This window comes from Centruroides vittatus, unplaced genomic scaffold (assembly GCF_030686945.1).
Source record: "Centruroides vittatus isolate TY-2023 unplaced genomic scaffold, ASM3068694v2 contig_484, whole genome shotgun sequence".
Classification (NCBI taxonomy): Eukaryota; Metazoa; Arthropoda; class Arachnida; order Scorpiones; family Buthidae; genus Centruroides; species Centruroides vittatus.
This window is the reverse complement of record NW_027122274.1, coordinates 1,554,496-1,578,803: the sequence shown is the minus strand read 5'-3', so window position 1 is coordinate 1,578,803 and position 24,308 is coordinate 1,554,496. Positions and strand designations below refer to the sequence as shown.

Genomic DNA, 24,308 nt, shown 5'->3' with positions numbered 1-24,308 from the left:
AAAAATATCGACGATTTCAGAATTTTGTAATATTCTTGTATTGAGAAAAATTTTCATTAAAGTTTTTCTTCAATGATTTAGTTCATAGATGAAATCTAAAGTATCAAACTAATACTTTATATTTTTCCAGAAACTAAATCAAATGGTTGTTTAATTTTGAGATGAAGAAAGTTTTATAAAGTTTTCTTATAAAATTTGCTTCAAGTGATTTAGTTTAGTAAAGATTTTTTAAACTAATATATATATTTTTTTCTCCAAAAAATGATATGCTTTAATAACGAACAATTTAGCATTTACGTAGACGGTTTGCTGTAATATTTATTCTAAATATCATAAGTAAAATGTTAAAGTTTAAAATGTTTGAGAATTTATAAAATGAAAGCCCAGTTCTGTAGCACTATATTAGTTATTTAATCAGTTTTGAATTTTTTTTTAAAATATGTATTTTCATTTCATTAAAAGTTCAAATTTATAATTGCATCTTTTGACAATTTATGCTCAATTTTCACACGGTAGATTAATTATCTTGCATTCATTTATTATGCTTTTATATATTTTTTAAATATAAAATTGTATGTTTTAAGGAATTTGACTAATATGATTTTTCTGCAGTAACAATAAAAAATATATATAATATTACTGTAAATTATTGAATATCATATAAAGAAAGATAGGAAAACAAAATAGAATATAAAGTTTTTGATCTTTTTAATTTTAACAGATATTGTCTTTTATTTAATAGTGTCTATTACAGTTTATCTAACTGATAATTGCTGATTATTCTATTTATGAGGTATTTAAATATGATTGGACGGAAACTAAAATATTTTATAAATATATTTTTAGCTTTGTTTTATTCCATCATTCATAAATCTAAAGATCATGCAAATTTCAGAATTTTATATTTTTGTTGTTTTCAAGCTTCGTAAAAGAGTTTTTAAATTTATTTCGAAATTATTTAAAGTTTATTTTTTAACAATATATATGATATATCTTTCTATCGCAATTATATCCAATTTGAAGAACAAAACCTATTTTCAATGTTAAAAAAAATTAAATTATATATTTTATCTTTACTAAGATAATTGTAGTAATACAGTATTAGCAAAATATTTTTATTTATATATACCACATGAAGTATCGAAAGATGCAAAATAAATTATTCTAGTATTTACAGAAAAATTATATTCAAAAGTCACGAATTTAGATAACTCAAACCTTTTGAAACATAATTAAATTAAACATCACTGATATAGTTATGTTTGTTTAAAACATTTTTACGGTAAGAATTATATCTTGTTTGATTTAATACGCATTCTATCTTTTGAAATTTTGCTCTAAATTATTAAAAAAGAATTATAAATGATTTGATTTATTTTCGCTTTATGAAATGATATGTTGGAAAGAATTCTCCAAATTTCTAAATAGAAAAAAATATTAACAGATAGAAATATTTGACGTTTCAAATTATAATTTAAAACTAATAAGTTAAAATATTAGCATAATAATAGTCATTTAATTTAAATTATAATATCCTTTTTAAAAAATATTTACAACACCAAAATTTACGTTTTGAAACTTATATGATTTATAAATCTAATACCATATTGTTTTTTAAATTGGTTTTTATAAGTTGAGAAGTATCAGTTATAAGAAATTATGTTTAATATAGCCTTTAATGATTTTATAGCTAATGAGTTTGGAGTATTTATAGTTTAAGAATAATGAGATCAAAATCATTACATATTATTTTGCATTTATATTACATTTTACACAAATAGAAAATAACTTTCTAAACGAGTTTTACGTTTAACCTGACAATCATACAGATATATAAGCACGCTTCAGGTTTTTAATTATGCTGAAAACATTAATGATATATTTATATATATTGAAAATGTTAACGTATAAAAATCAAATATCAAAAATGTATTAATGAAAAAAGTTTTAACAATTGCTTTTATTAATTTCTTATCTGTTTAAATAAGTTTTCAAAAATGAAAGTATGCTAAATACTGAAAATTGTCAAATAATGATTATGTAATGAATTGATCATATATATATATATATATATATATATATATATATTTTTTTTAAGTGTTTGCATTCAAGTACAGTCATAGCCAATTGTGCATAATTTATTCACCGAATTTTATAATTTAAATTTTTATTTAATGCTGGATGGACAGATGGTCGTGTTTTGCGTGCCGGATAAAAAGCATATAAATTGATTATAAGGCTGAAAGAACGTTACGTTGATGGGAAAATTGCTGCTAACAGATCTTTTATGAAAGTACTTATCTTTAGACAAACTTAAAAATATAAAATATAGTATATTAGTTTGTCAAGCAATTGATTAAAAAGTATCATTATATTATGTTAGACTCTAGAATATAAATTTCTTATCTATCTTTCTATCTATTTAATGAGAAGCTGCTGATTATACTATTGTTCTGTTTTTAAACTACTTCCTTTTTCATAACTGCTAAACACTAATATATGATTACATACTAAATTTCTTGATGAAACCTCCATTTTGTGTATTCTATAGCAATAGTTATATTACAATGAAAAATCAAGCATATCATAACCATATAGCAATTTAATTGCACTTCAGATATTTTGGTCGCAAAATATGAGTATTTTATTTATATAAGGGAAAATTTTAGGCGTTTTTAAATTTTCCACTATGAAAACAGTTTAATTTTATAGATCAGAATGGCGAGAAACAGACAGCACTACATCAACTGAAGACCATGATATGCACAATTAATAAGAACACATTGAAGTCATCATTAATAAGCTCGCCAATCTTATTCCCTGGACACCTTGTTCATTTTTCAACGTTACATGTACAGTACATTCTTCATCAATACTTCTTCATTGCCTTCTATTTTCCTGCTTAATAACATAGATTTCAATAAGAGCACTTAATTAGAAATCGCTATGTTTACATAGCAAATTTCATAACTTAGGAGCAAACAAATGGCGGTTTCGATTTTTGTACAGGTTTCATAGGAATAATATTCCATATAATTTTAAATTAATTATGGTTTCAAACTATAATTTATCCCTCCCTTATTATAAAAGGTTGTTATTAATGTTTGGATGAGTAAAGGATTTAGAAGATAAACTATATATACATCAAATAGGGACAATTTGGCTGAAAAAGTCTAAATTTGTGGCGGAAATTCACATTAATAATTCTAATTTTCTTTAATTTGTTCATTCCGTAGAGATTACTACACTTTACAAAGTTACTAGAATAGGCATATTAGAAGTATGCATAATGCTTCTTAAAAAGTAAATCAAAAATTTCGATTAATTTAATATGATAACATTTGTGCACAAAAGCTACGTGGAAAGATTTAAAGTTGGATTTTGTAATAAGAGTTTCATAAACTCTCGGATTCATAAGTTTTGAAGCCAACTTAATTTATTTATTTATTATTATTAGTTTTTGAAATGCCCATTTATTAGCATATTTGCTTTTTATGCTTAATACGAGACTTCAAATAAATTCACTATATTTGTGAAATTTGCTCATGAAAAATATGAATAAGTAGAGATGATAGGTGAGTAGAAAATAGAGAAACTGTGTTTTAATACCCGCCCCATATATCAAGTAATTGAATCGAAACCAATATGGTTTCAACTGATATCTGGAAAAATTTGTTAAAGTTCTAATTTCATTAAAAAAATAATAATTTAATTTTTAAATAACACGCAATATTTTAACAACATTTTAAATACAGTTTAAACACTAAAATTAAATTTATATAAATTAAAATCATATGAATCTAAAAACACGATTTACATTTAAAATTATTTAATATCTAAAAATATTATAGACAAATTGAAATAGTAATTTTAAACATATTAACAAGAACATTTATATCGTACTATATATCTTAGTATATACTGTACGTGTTATCTATTATAGGTAAATATTGTGATTTAAGTTTATTATATTTGCTAGGCTTTTGTTTCATTTTTGCAAGATGACCAGATATTTTTGGTTTATCAAATTTTTTGAAAATACCTATAATTTGAAAGTTATAAATTTAGGATTCGTATTTAGAAATAATACAAAGGTAACACGATACTATGGCAAAATTTTGCTGGTTAGAAAACCTACTTTTTCCTCACTACAACTATTCAGGGCAAAAATAACATTAAATAATCTTATCATAAAGAAATTTCACTCTCGAATATGTAACACATTGAAATTTGATACAATTTAGCTTATAGCGCAGAAATCACTATAGAAGATCCATGTAGATCAGTGTTTCTCAACCGCCGATCTATGGACTAGTGTCCGTCCGGAAAGAATTTCATGGGTCCGCAAAAAAATATTTGGCCGTATTAATGCTGACGCATTTGATTACGGGTGACATGTAAATAGTAATCTAGAGTTTCTGTACATACTTTCTATGTACAGTAACTTTAGATAAGCATATAAAAGAGTAATAAATAAGCATAATTAATTGTCGCATATAATTACTGTCCTCGTAACATTATCCATAGTTTTACTGGTCCGCAATGAGAAAAAAGTTGAGAAAGAATGATGTAGATCATCCGTATGAACTATTGGTTTTGAAAATTGTTTTAGAAGTTAATAAGCATAGTCACTTTGCAAGTTATTCGCCGTTTTATTTAGCTATTCGTATCATCACATGCAAATCTGTATATCGCAAAACAATAAAAATGTTATTCAAAATTTCGCAATAAAGACTTGATTAAAGTAATTTGTAATGCCTTATGCATTTAGCGGCTAATAGAATTTTATTTATGACAAAAATATAGAAAATCTTCATAATATAGTTGTGGAGAGAGGTTTTTCCCCTATTTTACTAATTTAAGTTATTGATCTCGTTCTCTTTTCCGTGCAACAATAGAATTAAAAATTTCAAAGAAATTTGCTCTTAAATCTTTAAGCATACAATCGTTATAGCGATTTCAAGGTTAAAAATATATATGCTACAGTATTTATAAGTAATTACAATAAATAAATATGATATTAAATGACTAAAATAAATAAACAATTATAATACTAATGAATTAATAAATGATATCTAAACAGTGCGACAATAATCTTCATAAAGAAAGATGACTTACTATAATAATTACACTTATAATAAAGGCACATCGATCAAGATAATGAAACAATTACACTAAATAATGTTTATATATTATGATATTTCTAAATTTAAAATATTTGAAGGTAAGATGAAATTATTTTATTTATCAATAAATAGTTACTAAAAGTTATATAAAAATCTAAAAGGTGCTTCCTCGTTGTTAACTACTAGAAACACTAATATCCGTATTTACAAATATCACTTTGTAAATGATATTATTTTGACATGATTTAGTGGCTTACGTTTTTTCTTATTGATCGAGAATGTATCTTAAATGAATATAAATGTATATATATTAATGTATCATCTTTAAATGCTCTTTTGACATAAAATTAACGTCGGAATATGGGATTGCTGGAATAAAACAACCAACCACTCGACTGATCTGCCAAGAGGGAATGACTCTTGGGAGGACTTTCTGTGAGAAACTGGCTCCTATTTAGTTATTAAGACACTGCTGGCCAGGCACAAATCCATTACCAACTACCAATATTCAGTGGCTTTATACTCTCGGCTGTCAGAGTATCGAATAATTGTTAACTATATGTTGAAATACTTCAAGTTTTATTATGCAACTGAATTAGGCAAACAAGCGTAAAAATTAATATTATTATTTTATTTTATTATTTTATGTCTAATATGATTATTTTAAATATGTCCGGAAATTTTAAAATGCATGAATTTATTATTATAATGTGTAATAAAACTGCCTAAAAAATGTAAACTAATGAGGGCATGATGACATAAGTAAAATATAATATTTTACATACTCGTAAGTTAAGTACATGAGTTAAGTATTGTATTTGAATGTTAAATAAAAACTAAAATCTGAAAATCGGTGAACACGTATGGTAAGCCCTAAAAGACGTTATTGATTTAAAAAATAATAGAACTTTGTTACAGTTATCCTCAGTCCATGCGTACTTTGTTCGTTTCTGTTTGTTTATATTATTTCAAACGAGAAATCATTTTCATATATATATATATATATATTATTTTTCTTTTAAATATATATATAAAATTAAATACCCGAATTCAATTTTGTTTCTTATTTTTGTGTTAAATAACAAAACAATTGGGTTTTTTTAAAATTAAATTTAATCGAATTAAAAAAGCAATATTTAAGATGCAAAAACAAGAAACTATAATTTGTAAAATTGAAATAAAATATGTATTTTAAAAAGTATAAAATGATTTTTCGTTTGAAATATGACAATATAAACAAACAGAAACGAAGAAAGTACGCGTGGACGGAGGATAACTGTAGCTATGCAACAACATGCTCAATATGCAGGCAGCCATTGTTAGTAACACGAAAATGTGATTGTTTATGAAAAGTTTCTTTGATACAACAACTGTTGCCTAGAAAAAAGTAGTATACCGTATGTATCCTGACTTCAGACATTTTGAATTATCCACCATGGTTGTGTAGTGTTATTTACCACCCTATCGAATATTTTTGTAACTAGCGCTTTTTAGTTTCAAATAAAATTCTACCACCACAGAAGTCTCCGTTCAAAATATGATGCCATACGATGATTAGTTCCCGAGTTATATCTTTTTCAAATGTTAACTTAATTACTGTACCAAGGGCAGCTGCCGCTCTCTAGAAGAAAAATTAAAGTGTAGTAATTGACACACAGCACAGATGTATCAATTTAGTATCAGTTTGAATAATGAATATTGTGACTAGAGTAGAGCCATCTGTTGTATCCCTCCCCACTTCCTCGAAACTAATATGAGTTGCCCCCCTTTAGTTCAGATCCTGGGTACGCCGCTGAACTGTACTCTAGTAATTAGTTGTGACAAGTACTATTTTCTAATACGTAACTGTTCATTTTTATTAAAAATAATTCCAATAGTTTGAAATTTAAGTTGATTAACTATGGAAAGCTTACCTATAACTAAATTCTAATAGTTGAAATAGTAAGAAATACAAACTGAAATCATTAATAATTAATTTTTAGATTTTGCTTTAAAATATCATTTAATTGATTCATTGTTTTTCTGTGCCTGAAGATTCGTGAAAATTGACATTTTTTAATGATTTAATTTCGTTTTCTTTTAAACTCAGCATATCTAGAAGCTTCTTCAAATGCCAGTTAATTTTTATGTAACATTCTATAGGTTTTCTTTTTCTGACACTTTCTACCTTACTTTTATTTATCAATTTCATAAATACTTATTATATTCCCAATATTTTATAAAATATTTATATATGCTTGATTTGAAATCTGATTAATTGTTCTCATACCTTTTATAATGGCTATATTTGTACATTTTTTTTTTTTTTGTTTAAGGAATGTTATATACTCTTCTCCAACTTTAACACTGTATACCAAACAAGTTTAATCTGTTTTTGTTATTTTACAAGTTTTTTAAAACTTATACAATTGAAAATACCGTTTTTGTTTCATTATCTTTAGTTCCTTTAGTAAAATCTTCATAATAATTTTTTCCGGGTCATATATAGATTATTAGAACTAATTTTTTAGTTTTTTTCATTTTGTTATTTTTATCGTTTTTCAATTGTCATTGTTACTAAAAATTCAAATAAGATTGAATATCCAAAAAACTACCACAATTACATTTGAAGTTTAGTTTATTCGAGATTGAAATGCTTAGCAATCGTCATTAATTTAGATTCTCTAATTTACTGATTAATAAACCAATCAACTTGTTTTTTTTCTTGATTTCTGCTTATAATTGCTAATTCTTCCAAGTTCTTTGCATATCAGTAGCTGAAATTTAATATTGTTCAACACGTAATACAAAATTTGGTCAGTAAACACTGTACACTGTTTTAATATATATTCTGTATTAAATTGGAATCGAGTAAAACATTCAAACGAGTCTAATTTATTTGTTTAATTTTGAAAAACTATGATACATTTCTTCTTTATATTTTTATTGTAGAAATGTTGCGATACAGTCCCTTGATTAGCATAACAGAATTATTGAGAATACCTGCTTATCGGAATATTCTAAAATATATTCCATCTAATGTTTTCAAATTATTAAAAAGCAACTATAGAAAGACAAATTGAATATTCTGTTTCCTCCAACTTTTTATTATTTTTCTAATATCTAAAATGTGGTTTTTAATACATTTTTCGCTTAAAACCAGCTTTTTATTGTGCAGTTTGACCTGTCATGAATATTTACATTTTTTTACATATTTTACTCGTTATGATTTCATTGGCAAGAAAATTAATTTCGCTATAATTAATGCTGCGACAATTATTGCATTATTTACATATGAAATGAATAAGATTATAGTTTAACCAATCATACGACAACGAACCAATTTCCAGATTTTATCATAGATGTTTGTATAATCTACTGATCCACTTTTTACACAAGAGTTTTATATCAGCCTTTATTCAATTATCTGAGTCGAGTCAATATAATAGCAGCAAACAGCCTGGGACACCAAAAAACTAAAAGGAGGCAGTGATATCCAGGATCTTATACTTCAAAAAGTTTTATCATTATTATTCAATGATATTTACTGTATTGTATATTCGGTCAATGTAACAAAGGAAGTCATTGAAGTCGCATAAATTCGAATTCTTCATATAATTCTTCATATAATGTCTGGATATAATTTTATTATACCATTATATAATTTTTCTTCATTGTTTGGATATAATTCAAGCAAACATAAGCATTTTTTTCTAGTAATAAAGAAAATTAATATAAAAAATGAAATAAAAGGACGTCTTGAAAGCTTCCAATATGATTGATTGAATCAATTTATTTCGTTGATGATCTGTCAACGCAAAGCATCAACACTTCAAAAGCTAGTTAGTTGGTACTATTTCGTTCTATATGAGTTGGACTAGATCCATAACACGGCCGGCAAGAATAGGTAAAGAATGGAGGACGACGCCCTACTTTCTATTCGAATTCAGACTAGTCATAATAAATTATGAGAATTAGGACTGGATTCAAATCCGAATTTATACAGTAGTAGTTTGCGTTTACTCGTACGGTCATCTGCCAATCACTTTGTTCGGATTTTTACACTAGTGTATATATATTTAAGAAGATAAGGAATTGCTGTTTTATTTTATAGGTGAGCTTTAGTTTAGTGAAAACGTTTGCAGTTTAATATCAATAAAACGGAAAATACTATAAAATGTTAATATTGTAAACATTTTTCATAACTAGGATATTGAAATATAGAAAAATAAAGATAAAAATATATATATTTAAATTTTTAATGTCTGTTTATATTATATTTTATTTTTAGAGATATCTTAAAATTTCGCTTCAGGCAAAAGTTACTACAGGACTAGTTGTGTCCATTCTTCAGTTTGTTTAGAGTCAGTATTTCTTTCATTCATAATCTCGAAATATCGATTCTAATATATTATATTCAAGAGATTTCCAACATCCGTTTAGGCCTATTGATAAATATTAAAGTTAGAATTTTCCTTATTATTTTAAATCTGTTAATAAGTCTTTAAATTATACTTTTAAATTATGTTGCAATATTGTAGCATTTTATCTATTGCAACCTATGTCTCTGTTGTTTTGAAGTTTTCATCCATTAGGTTAATTTTTAAAATAATCTTTTGTTTTTTTTTGTTGTTATTATCAACATTATTAATATTTTTGGAGATGAAAGGGAGAAAATTATTTGTTTTGTTTTTTCAAAATTTTTAACGTTTTATCTAGAATTACACTTTTATTTTATAAGATTTCAACTTCGAAAGTTCAGAAACATCCAGTTCTTTTCTTTCGTTGATCAGGTTTATATTAGATTGACCCATTGAATATTAATTGATTCTAATGTTATCTAAAAACTAAATGCGTTTTCAAATGCATCTTTTGCAGTTGATACTAGAATTTTTAGAATTTCTTCATATAATCCATTATAAGAGATTTCTTCTAAAAGATATCAAATTTATTATTAATTGAGTCTGTTGCATTTTTAATTCGAATTTTTATCAGCTTTATCATTAAAATTTTTATGAATTATTGTGATATTTTTAAAGAATAATATGAAACTTTATAATTTTTAGGACCAAAACTTCATTTTTATTACGGACACAATAATAAATGATCTAAACTATATTCGGCATTAGTTTTTTATAGTTTTATTTCTAATTTTGTTTTTTAGAGATTTCCAACATCCAGTCTTTAATATTTTATTTAAAGAAGCTGATCTTAAGATAAAAGTCATTTTCTGAAAAAGTCTTTTACTTTTTATTTTTATCTTTAAAGCAGGCTTTGCCCAATGTAGTAAAAGATGACGTCATCTATTTTATCAGCTTTATCATTAAAATATTCATGAATTATTGTAATATTTTTTAAGAATAATATTTATTGTTGCATCTTATATTTGTTATTATAGAAATATTTTGTTTCACTGCCTGCTAACTGTCTTGGATGCTTTATATATTATATTCAAATATTTTTATTGATTTTTTTAATTAATTGATTAGATTACTTCATTTTTTTAGCAAAAAGAATGACAATTTTTCTACTATTATATGTATTGCCGATATTTGCGACAAAGTGCCTTCAACCTTTTCAGTGTGATTCAGCAACGTCCAAAATTGATAATTTGCCATTGAGAACTTCACTGAGTTTTTAACCGTATATAATAGTGAAATTTCCAATTTATTTATATTGCTTTCCAGGCCATTATATATAACAGAGGGAAAGTGTGGTGATCGGTGAAAAGATGCCCCCAAGATTTTTACATTTTTGGATCAGGGTGAAATGTCCAAAAATGTAAAAACCTTCAAATGTTTCGACCTTGAAATATTGAGAAATGCAAAAATATGGGGTTTCTTCTGTATGTACAGATGTTAGAATATGTGTGGGGGATATGATTTTGTTCACCCATTTTGAAGCTTAATAATTTCTGTGTCTTTTGTCGAAAATTTCTGAAATTTTTCAGGGAGGTTTGTGTGTTAGGGGGATTGATGCTATTAAATTTTAATGGTTAAAGGTCTAATGGGTGGTGAGATAGAGGGGATCGGACTTAATATAGATTTTACTCGTTAGTAGTCATTTGCAAGTTTTATAAAACTCATCTCTATCCTCAAAATTAAGTTTCTTGCTATTTTATAATAATAATATAAAAAAGTTTTAAATAAAATAGAATAATAGATGACACCACCACAATTTTAAATATTTTTTGCCAGGAAATTTATGCAACTCGTTGCTGGAAATTTTTTATTTATTAGAGAGATTGGGGTCCAAGTCGAAACTTCAAACTTATAGGCAAGCAGAAGTATACGTCTGACGTCTGAACTCCAAGCAATGTCCCAATTTTAACCCAAAACACAGAAAAATGCAGACGTTTAAGCAGAACTTCTACTCGTCATGCTCGATGTTCCAAACGTCATTGTCAAACATAGGCTTCTAAGACGTTCGAAGTTCACTTCGGCCGAAACCTCTCTATTGTTAACTTCACTGAGTTTTCAGCTATAAATAATAGAGAAATTTCCCATTTCTTTACATTTTTCAATTTTTAACTTTTTGCTCTTAGGCATTAAGAGGGTCTCTTTTCCATATCCATTGTGAGTTTTACCAGACTCGCAATGGAGGGGACTGGGTGGTAAGGGCAGGACTTGACATTTTCAGGACTGACTGCCCATGAAAAATTCCTGAATCCGCTTAGATTCGATTCTGGATTTCCCAGAGGTTTAACACCACTCTGGCTTAATACGCTTAACATTGGATAGGGCATCAGCACGCCTTAACCGCTTGGGCTATCCGCCATCAAAATATACTAGGCTATTTGGCAAAAGTGTTATACATTTTAAATTATTTTTATGGATTGCAACATGAGATATGTGTTTTTAAATTAAATAAGTCATTAACGAGAAAAAAAATTTGAAACTGGGAATCAATTTGTTAAGTATCATGATGTCTACATTGATATGTGAATTTGGTGTTATTTTACATCCAGACACAGACATGCTACATTGGCAATGCTGAAAACAGACTATCATTGTGATAATTACTCTTTGTATAGTATGACAGATTCTTTGCTGAGAGCATTACTGGAATAGTTTCTTGCTACTTTCTAAATAAGCCAAAATACAATTAATTTTCATGCCAACATTTTAGTAAATTAATACTTGCTTCTATAATTTCCCGTATTTAATATAGACTTACTATTTTATTTCAAAAATATGTTTAAAAAATAAACGGCTATGTTAAATCAAAAGTTATAAATTATGAATGATTTAATTAATTTTGAGGAATTTATAAATTTTATTAATTTTTGCTAAAATATTATATTTTTATTTGATGTATTTATTCACCTCCTCGGGAGTCTTTTAATGATTTAATTAGGTTACTTAAACACCAAAAGTATTAGATTTTTATGTTTACTGACATTATTGTTTTTCATATATACAATGCACTACATTTTAAGCTTTCAGATGTTTCAGAAATGCTATTTAATTATACATATACAGTATCTTGTATTGCAATTTTCTTTATATGAATCAAATCCATAATAAATATAGATAAATTAGGGAAATGAGGATTTAATGGAACGTAAACGTTTGGGAATTATACAAATAAACATTCTGTAAGTTATTCATAAGTTTATTTTCTTTTAAGACTTCTGTAAGACATCTTAAAGGAAAATCCTAGTCTTAACAACGGATATTTTAATCCATAAAAAAAGGAAGGAAAAAGGACAAGTTATTCAGATAAGATACATTTCGTAATTAATAGCCTTTCTAAATTTAGATATTTATAATTAATTCATAACATTGAAATGATTACTAGTTAGTTTTCTGATTAAGAGCTGATTTATATTTACCAGAGAGAAATCTAATAAATTATTATTATAAGAAATATTATATAATATTATTATTACTTTATTATTTAACTTATAATAGATTTATAGTATGTATGTAATAATGAACATTCTGAATCCCCTTTGTTATGCCGTTGAACATAATGATCAAATTGAAAACAAATTAAAATTTCATGTGATTGACAGCTTTCCAATTAATCTAAAATTACTGACTAGTAATAAAAAGTTAAATACTCTATTATCTATAGTAAGAAGTTTATTATATTTGCCTTTGTCAATGATTTTATATGTTCCTAGTAGTTAATGTTATGAATTGAAACCGCTTCGATGTTTTGAAGAGTTGAATTGTAGCATAATTTAATCAATCGTTTTCAAATATAATATTAAGCTTATAAACTTCTTTTATACGCTATTTACCATTGGAAACTTTAGATATAAAATATGATGATAAAAGTAAGTAAAAATAAGTTTTAATATTAGAATTTTTAACTTTTTAATTTATATAATGAAAATACTTAACTATAATTTGAATTGTTCCCAATATGACATATAACGAAAAAAACAAACGAAGGGTTTCTACACATGTAAGAATTACATTATAATTTGATTTTAGTATAAAAAACGTAACCCTACTCAAGTTTATTATTTACCATATAGAATGTTAAATATTACTTTAGGAAATTTATTCACGAGTTTATAAACTTTTCATTTTGCTATTAATTGCTTGCTCTCTCTCAGATATGTTAAGAAGCTTGTCATAGTTTCAAACGAAATAGCTTGTTGACGCATTATGCGAAATAGCATTACAGTATATTTTGTTTTCTAATCTTCGATAATGCTAACATCTGCATCTATATTTATATACTCAAAGGAATAAGCATCGAAAAATGTCAGACATAGCCAATTAAAATCGTTTTATGATCTATATTCTGCCAATCATACAAGCTCAACATAGTAGTCAAGTAAACAGGAAATGCCGCCATTATTTTTCTCCGGCTTCGAAGATTTAATCGACAATTTTAACTACCTGTAGCACAATTTAATCTAAAAGTTCGTCTTAATCTACATATATTTTGATAGTAGTTATATATTTAATAAACGCTTTTCTAAGTAATTTTGTATTTATAGTTGTTTGAGATGAAAATGATTCTTATTCTGAACGATAGTAATCGTGAATGGGCGGACGATGGCGACGAACCCGGTTCCGCTATATTAGTGGAGTGATTGTGACGGGAACCTGCTAGTTTAACAATTTGCTAATATTATCGATATTTCCATGTAAATCAGTCTTCTGTCGTAACTCTGTCAGTTACTTATTTGCGATTTATTCTAAAAAAAAAAAAAAAGTTCTACTACGCAGCTTAAAAAGTTGAAAATTTTAACATCTAAATGTACGTTTGGTTTGTACATTTTCAAATCACGTTTCCGAAATTATAAATAATTCAAAAATTTCGGTAAACCTAAAATTATAAGTGAAACGACTAGTTAAATTAATTCACATTTTCAATGTGTTTAAGAAATATTCAAACAGGTCTAAAACTTTTTGAAAGATCTTTTGGATGTAATTACATATATCTCACTTTCCAGACTTTTCTTAGTTTAACATTCTGTTTCTAATTTTACACCAAATATTATTCAGTTATAGTTAAATATTAATAATTAATTAAATAATATATGAAATAATTGAAAATTCTTTACTTTTGATACGTAAATAGTATTCGGATATCTTAGGCAATTTTAATTTAACATTGTTAAAATTAATAGAAAAAATAAGTATATCAGCTTTTTAAATTTATTATATTATATATTTTAATCTATCTGTAATATAATTTCAAGGAATATAGAAATTTCTACAATTGCTCTCACGACAGTTATCACAAAACTTAAAGAAACCGATAATTTTGCCTTGATTGTTTTTATATTAATGATTTAGCAATCCAAAATTCTTATTTAGAAAATTTTTCCTTGAAAAAATTACAGATTTTCCTAATTAAATTATTCGATATTACAGAATTAGCAATTTTTAAGTGCATTCTTAGAAAACTTTTTATTAGAAATTGATTTTTGTTTGATCTATATATAACTAAAGCGTTCATATGTGTTTCAAATCTGTATTTTTTTAAAAATAATAAATGAGTGTTTTACATATATTGACAGAAAATTGATATTTGTTTCATAATCTGTAAATATGTGAAAATTATTTCAGAAGTTTTTAGTTAAAAATTACTATGCTGGAAATAATTTAACGAATATTTCTTATAAAATTATTATAGATGTTTCTAGTGAAAATGAAATGATAATGATTGAGAAATCAAAATAACATTTGAAATATGTATAAATTCTCGTATTGACTGATGTATATACTGTATATATATATGCCTATATTTATTTATTTAATTAGTTTATATAGTACACTACTGGTTGCTGGATATTGAAAAGTTTTCAATAATAGTACATTTGATTGCAAGAAATATATGAATATTTGAATGATTTTATTGTTATTTAGATGGAAAATTTACATTATAATGAAATTATATTTAAATTATTGGCTGTACAAATTTCAATTAGCGTATTTCCGTATAAAATTTTAAAAATAATTTTAAAAATTTAGTTTACTCCAATATTTTTAATATTTCCATCATATAATTTTTTCAATAACGAAAAAATCAGCTAGTAACTTTTTTAAAATTTGCAATATCATACTTTAGTAAAATGTATCACATTAATATAAGCGATCTACATTTTGAAATTTTAGCATTTTGTATACAGAAACAGTACAAACTTAATATATATTGTATTTATAATGTTGGCACAAATGATTTTATATCCCGTCTCTTAGGTGCATATTTTCATCATTTTTCTTTAGTAAACAATTTGATAAAACTGCAGAAATATTGTAATTGCTAAAACACACTATAATATAAATTTTTTTGGTTCACTTTTACATTCAATAACAAGTAATTTAAAATGATGATAGACTGATTTTTCTGTTTTTGAATTAATAAACTCGTATAAAAAATTTAGTGTTAGCGATACTCTTTGAAAGCATATATATGTTTTAAACTTTATAAAAGGAAAGGAAATAATTCAAAACATATTTTTCCCTGCTTATATCATGGGAACCAACACAGTTTTATCTCTTCCTAAAGTTGTAATTCAGTTAGAGAAATATTTTCTATTCTTTTGAAGAAAACTTTTTAAACACTAAAATTTTTAGACGTTCCTATAAACAAAAAACAGGATCCAATATTATCATCGTTTTTAAGTATCTGCTTTTAAATGTAATAATAAATTAGCAGATTATTTTATACAAATTTGTCTTTGTGGGTTTTTTATAAGTCAAAACTATAATGAAAGATTTTTTCTTAAAATTTTAAAATTTTTATTGTAAATTTTATTAAAATATTTATATTATACAAATAAGTAACGAGAAATTACCAGATTTCATTTCCAACAAATTCCAAAGAAATACCAGATCATTTTCAGCAAATTCCGTTATTACAAGATGGAGCGGATTAGAAGATTGCAGAAAGATATTGATCAGGTCTTTCTGTAATTGTCATTAGTAGTCGACTCACTTTCAGAATTTTTTTCTTCATTTCGTTTCAAAAACATCGATCGAATGCAAGTCGAGGTAATTTTCGGATTAAAGCAGAAATTTAATTTTACATTGTAGGCTATAATCTAGTAACAAATTATAAATGAATTTAGTGTAAACAGTAATAGAAATGCTTGTTTACAAAGTTTTACAAGGGAGACACCACTTTGATTTTAAGACACAAAGAAAATAATTTTGAAAAATAACATTTACATCTTTGATTCATAACTGTTCTTGTCAATGCTCCAATCTTTTGGAAGTTTATCGTTATAAGCATTCCATTTATAAAATATGTTATCAATAACATGATAAGAAATGCATCATAAAGAGCCGTTCAAATTAAATCCCAGTTATCTGAAAATTTACTTTTTTCAGTTCTTAAGAGCTGTTTGATGCTTTATTGTTTAAGATGAGCAATCAACATTCCTTTACTAAAAGCGATTTTTTTGCGATTTGACAAATCCACGTATCTATTGTAAAAAGAAAAACTGCAGAAACAAGAAGGACTCGAGTAATTATTTCGAAAATACTCTCGCTCTTTTCCATTAAAATTTCAGATATCTGAGATCAATTGAGAATAACATTTCTATTTTAGGAAAATCTTTTCAGAAATTTATCTTGTGTCTACACATTTTTCATCTTATCTATTTACGACATATCTCGTTTTTTTCTTTTTTTTACTTTAGTGATCATACTATATTTTATTGGTTAAAGCGAAATCCGGTAATTCTCTCACGAATAAAATAATTTTAAACATGAAGGGCTTGATAAACGTTTTCATCCTCCTTTACACGTATTGCTACAAAACATCACAATATACAGCATACACATTACATAATAAATACATGAAGAAATACAAACGTAATCATTACCTAATGCTAATTAAAGTTGATATTTCATACCTTATTTGTACTGTGTAGGCCTACAAGTTATAACGCTTTGATTTATAAATAAAACCGACAATAATTACTCAAAATAATTTTTATAGGGGGGACGAATATCATTTTTCTCGATCGAATATTAACCAGATCTCGAATAGTTCGAATACCTCTAATACTTAGTAAACTTAACCTTATGTAACTTATTAGTTACATAAGGTTAAGTTAAATAGTTAAATAATTTTATTTAATATTTATTTTTTTAACTTGTTTTATTTCTTTCTACAAGTACAGTGGATATTAATAAGTTGATAAAACAAAACGAAAAGTAAAAAAAGAAGAAAAATACTAAATTTTAAGAAATAAAACTTTGAGTTTTACAGCACCTTTTTGTGTATTGTTATCTTAACTACAATATATTAATCAATGATTAGTCTCATTCTCACCAACTGCAGACTAAAAGAAACATTCGAACATGTTCAGGGTCTAGTCTGCTTCTTTTCTTGTGATAAATTAAACTAGAGGTATGAAGGTTGCTAGATTGGGGACTTTTTCCCCAAAATGAGTACTTCTAACGTCACTGGGAAACTGCTGAAGAGGTATTCATGGGAAGTTTTATATTCTTTGATTCTTAATGATAATATTTACATTTAATTTTTAATACCATTATTAAAAATTAAATGTTTTTAAACTTTATATTACATCTCATGTATTATTAACTTCTTAATGTAGAAAATTCAATTAATCTTGTTAAAATATCTATAGTTTATTGAGTATGCTGTTATATGAGTTTTATAACAACATTCTGATGTAATTAAGGATATAAAAAAGTAAGAAGTATGATCAAATTGATTTAACCTTCAATATTGCATATTTCTTAATTCTGCTAATTTATTATGTATAGAGGAGAAGGTGGTATTATGGAACCCCTCTATTTCAGACTGACAATAGATTCGAACTCTAGCAAATTTGGCTGTGCTGCACTAGGCAGACATCTATAGCAAGGGGAGGATGCCTCCCATCTCAGTTATGCGGTTGAGCTCAGTGAAACATGACATTTGTGTTTTTCGTAATTCCAAACTTTTGAATGGTAAGTGAATTTAATTATTTCTAAAATATAAATTATGTAGTTGTAGGTAACTTGTACATGTGTTCCGTTTTATAGGCCTATGGGAACATGTCTGATGTTTACGTTTTTAAAGTTTGGTGTTGACAGAAATTAAGTTAACCCAAAATGGAGATGCGTGAAATACGGACCCCGTTGGTGCTTTTACTATGGAACTCGACTCCCCTGAGGTTCGTAATGCACACAAATTAAAACCATGGAATATTTTTGTAAAAGTATGTGGTAGACGAGTGAAAAAATTATAGATACCTAAAACTATAGATAAGTAGATCTAGCTAAATTCTGAAGTTATTTTTGGTTTTAAAAAACTGTTCTGGAAAGATAAGTGTTTTTTAAACTGATTTTTTAAAATTAATTTTATTTTAATTTTCAGATGCTTAGAGCCCAGCTGAACAAGCCAAAGAAAAACTTGAAGAGATAAACATGGAGCCAGGAAAAAATGGCAAAGACAGTGAGTATGGTAAAGGATAAGAAAATGGGGCTGAAGAAAGCTGCAAAATTTTATGAGGTGCCAAAAATTACATTGAGAACTCTCTCTTTGCAAGCAGACATTCGTCCGGTGCAATTTGTGAAAAAGACTCTAGGTAGAAAGTCAATTCTTTCTGAGAATATCGAAAAAGAAATGCTGGAATATATATTATTGATGTAGGTCATATTTTTCTATTATTAAAGCATTTTTTTGATAAAATACATTGGACTAAATGATTTTGTAATTAATTAACTTTATTTGTACTTTTCTATTTGTTTTTGAATACATTAAAGCATTTTTTTGAAAACATTCAATGAGGTTCCATATTACTACTCGGCTTCCCAAAAACTACTTTTTGACTTTTTTTACAGAAGCCTTCAAAAACCATACTTATAGTTATACTAGCGAAAAATCCAATTAGGATCATTTAGTTTGATAGTTACCAGTACTTTTCGCACAAAAAATGTGGGCGTAGTTATAATACGTCGTTTACAATTTACTATAATGAAAATGGGGTTCCATAATACCACCTTCTCCTATATTTGTTTTGTTATAAAATAAAAATGTTTAATCAAAAGGGTATTATTAAAATATTCAGATATGATTAATATTTTAAAAACATTAATAATTGTTTGTTAATGTTTTTAGTATTAGCAATTATTGCAAATTTTAAAAATGAAAAACTAATTCATAAATGATGATAATCTTATTAAAATAAATCAGAATTACTTTATTGGTTATTTAACTTGAATATGCAAAACTTTTATAGAAAAGTTTTAAATAATTTTTCGACGCTGCTTTTATTTTACAATGAAGTGACTATTTAAGACCTCACACTAGTGACACATCCACTTTATTTAATGCTGTATCCTTTATACATTTGTTTGTCAATATGCGTTTCTGGTTTTTACCTCTCTTCTGTTAGCTAAAACACGATTTATTATTACATTTATGGACAGTATTGTCGGTTTTTATGATATTTCTTTTACATACTAAGATATACTGTTTTCACAATCTTTTATTCTTTTTCCATTTTTCTTTTCATCCATTTTGTTAAAATATCTATAGTTTATTGAGGATGCTGTTATATGATTTTTATAATAACATTCTGATATAATTAAGGATATAAAAAAGTAGTATGAGGTCTTAAATCATTACTTCATTGCGAAATAAAAACAGACATTAAAAATAAAGACACAGTTTCAACAAAAGAATAATTTTACAAGTTAAATGCTACTTAGCGTGAATATGTTACAATTTAAGTAACGTTTAACTTGGGTTTATAACGTTTCATATACTTCTCCGAAATAGTTATATAAAAATATACAATTATAAACAGAGACGTATTTAAATCTTAATGTAATATTATTACCAATTAAAAATAGGTGGGAGTGTCAGCATTTATAACTCAAAGACTTTGTGTAGATATAATAAAGCAGGTGAACTTTAAGAATTTTTATATTCTTGCAGTATATTTAAAGCATGCGAACACATTTAAATAAATACAGTATTTAGTATATTAATATCGTAATGTTAACATGAAGTGAAAAATACGTGACAATGGTACTAGAATTTTAAAACGAAATGATATAAACTGAAAATACAGATCTATGCATGTTTCTCTTCTTCAAACTAGTTTATACAATATTAGGTATCTTACATAGTTTCAAATTATAAAATATAAAATTATTAAAATAAAATAAAATAAAACAAATCATTATGTGATAAGAGTTCAAATCTCTTCCAGCAGAAATATTTTATTTATAAACTATAAATCAGTCTCTCTCTATTGCGTATATCCAGTGGTAACACAAAAATTTCATGTGCGCTGCCCTGCGGCGGAGTGTCTGATTACTGGATATATCGGACTGACGAGTGACGAACTATAGAGACTCTACTGTATATCATTATGTGAAAATTCAATAAATAATTCTTCGAAAAAACATTTCTGTAAAAAGTTACATGTATTGAAAATATTAAAATTGTATCTGTAACATTTATATTATTGTGGGAAATTTTTACATAAAATTGCGTAATCTGAAGAAATTTCGTAAACATTTTGAGAATAATTGACTGTACCTATCTGACAATCCTTGCTGAAGAGGCGTTGTCTGTACGTATAGCGCGTTATCAGAGGTATTCGTAGTACTCGAATTTTTTTTATCAAAGGGATATTCGAAAATCTGCAATATTCGAAGTATTCGCGTATTCGAAGATAGCATTTGCTTATCTCTACCTTTTTTTCCATATTTGTAAAAGAATTATAAATTTCAAAAATTTACCGTATTTACTCGCAGATAAGACGAGGTTTTTATTCATCTTTTACTGCTTCGAAAACCAAGGTCGTCCTATACGCGCGAGTGAAGGATTCTTTGCGTTTTTGCAATAATTTCCGTGAACTGCGTATACTTCATGCTGTCATTATAGGTCTACAGTCTATTTAGATTAAGTTGGTACCTACTGTAAACAAATTAAGACATACTTTCCTTTGTTTATTGGTTTAATCCTACGTCCATTAATTAAAAATTGTGTTGCATCTCATTCATTCGTAGAAAATAGTTTCTAGTTATCTATAAAAACATTAATGAAATACAGGTCACTTAACAATAATTATAAATGTAATTATTTTATGTTAGTTAAATAGTTATTTTTAATGAATATTAGCACATTCTGAATCATTAAAAATAAACTTTTTCCGGTCATGCCCATTATAATGTTTTGGTTTTGTTTTCCATTCATCACGTATTAAGGCAAACATGGTTGTTTGGTTAATACGCGCATTTAATAATATTTTATTTGTGATTAAACGAAATAAAATTAGAATTGTATTAATAAGTCTAATTTTTTTTATTTTAATCTCTAAAGTCACACCTCGTCCTATATGCGAGATTGTCTTATATCCGAGTAAATACGGTATATACAGGGTGTCTCAAATTAAACTTGACATTTCCCAGCTGGCTACAACAAAAACTATTCATCAGAAAGTCATGAAAATTTGGGAATGCCTTAATGAGATGGGAATTTTTCTAGAGCAAAAAAGTTAGTTTCAAAATCCACTACTAGAGGGTGTATTATAGCTTTATACAGAACATAACAATGAGCTAAACAAGTAATCTGTCTAATGTAAAGAAAACATGTTCAAAACATGATGACCACAATTGTCTTCTACCATCCGAAAGCATAAAACAGTATGTTCAACGGTTGCGTGCAATGTATGCCATGAAATCTTACGCAGACGGCGTGCTATGCTGTCCTTAATTAAGGTCTGACAGCGATGTTGTGGGATCACGGCAGACCAAATTTTTGGGATAGCCCCAGAGCCAATCGCATGGATTCAAGTCTGGGAATATCGCAGGCCAATATGTCACTATTTCAGCTTGAAAAGAACCCTGTAATGGTGGCTTTTGGAACTCAGTTTTTTTTTGCTCTAGAAAAAATTCCCATCATCTCACTAAGGCATTTTCTAACTTTCATGACTTTCTGATGAATAGTTTTTGCTGTAGCCAGCTTGGAAATGTCAAGCTTAATTTGGGACATCCTGTATATGAAAGATTATGAATATACATTTTGAAGATAAATTGAACATATCAAAATTTTAAGTATAGTTAGTTTTTATTGTATTTGAAGAAAATAACGATAATATAAAAAATAAACAGCAAATAATATTGTCAATAATAGTTTCATTCTTATCGTGAAATTTATTTCATAATTTCAATTAGATTTTTTGATAATAATCCAGAATTTCCACGAGCAATATCAAAAATATTTATAAATGTTATTTAAATAATATGGTAAATAATAATTATTTTATTATTATTTGTAAAATTTTCATAATTGGCATTGGTACTCATTAATAATAAAAATTATGTGTTTAATGATTATTGTTTTGATTGATTACTTACATTTTATTTTTGTTTTATATTTCCTATTTTATATCATTTTGAAATGTACGTGTATATATATATATATATATATATATTTATTTATTTATTTATTTATTCTCTTTTCTTTATTATTACTAACTTCCAGCAAAAATAGTGGTAAAGCACTTTTTCTATACTTAATCACTGTCTTTCTTTATAAATTAAGATAAAAATTCTTATACGGTATCGAAGTAAAATCATATTTCCTATATTTAAGTATAATATATTATACTTAATACTATGCTATTTACTAATATATTTTTTTAATTATCTCTTTAATTTTTATATTAATAGTTATGAAATATTGATGTTATTATGATATAAATAGTTATGCAGTTAATATTGCATATATTACCTGCATAACTGTACATGCATTGCATATTGCAAAGGAGTACGCGTTAAGCAAAGGATACCTGTATATAAGCATTGCATATTTCATATACAGGTATCCTTTGCTTAACGCGCGAAATTAATTGCAGCAATCCCTTTATATACGCGGCAAAAGTTTTAATTTTAGCGGCTTTACCAGCTATCTTTATTTAACATAGATCATATTTTGATTAACGCGATTTTTATATACGCAGTAGGATCGAAGGATTAATTAACCGTTAATCAAAGGATATCTGTATTTATTGCTTCGTTATACATTAAAAATTATTTTTTAGTACAATTCAAATTAAAATAATTTTTAAATAAATCACGGGAAATTATTTGGTGAAACGATATAAAATAATAATAATAAGATTTATCTTTATAATTGTTTATCAATTATGTAAAAATATTTAATGTAGGCGTGTAAACTTATAATCCAGAATAGCATCTTCCATTTTCTTCTGCACATGTACGCGCGAAAAGAAATTGAACGAGATTTTCTGTTGCACGAGTTGCTTAATACATTCAGAGTTGTTTTTTTTTCGAATTTTTCGTATTCGACTTTTAGACTAAAAGAAGACGAACTTGTATAAACATTTCTAATGGTTTTTTTAAAGTCCTTTTCAAAAGTTTAGAGACTATCATTAAAAGTATGATAATATTTACAAGTGAAAAACTATTGATATATACAGAAATCTAACTTTCTATTTATTTCCTTGATTAAACAAATAAATGCATCAAAATTTTTTATTCAAAATTATATAAAAAATTGTGATTAAAATCATTAAAATTAATGATTTCAATCACAAAAATATTCATTATATGAACCATATTTGTTTCATAAATTTAGAAACGCAATAATATGCAGATTAGTTTACATATTCTGTTTGGTAATTATGTGTTGGACATTTGTTACGGTGGTTCTTACTTCATTATGGGCAAATGCCAGCAGCTAACAAAGAAAGATAAAATTAACAAAGGTGTTGGGTTAATCGACAGAAGGTAT

The 24,308-nt window shown here is 26.1% G+C and overlaps 1 protein-coding gene and 1 pseudogene across 1 annotated transcript in view; both read right to left on the bottom strand.

The window, feature by feature from the left end:
- LOC136977999 (potassium voltage-gated channel protein Shaker-like) overlaps nucleotides 1–24,308 on the bottom strand; it is a 145,253-nt pseudogene that overhangs the window by 24,448 nt on the left and 96,497 nt on the right.
- Nucleotides 1,628–24,308, bottom strand: part of LOC136978000 (potassium voltage-gated channel protein Shaker-like) — a 113,057-nt gene continuing 90,376 nt past the window's right edge. The window contains exon 3 of the mRNA XM_067273630.1: nucleotides 1,628–3,662. The gene's annotated coding sequence lies outside the window, so the exon portion shown is untranslated. The remainder of the gene's footprint in view (nucleotides 3,663–24,308) is intronic.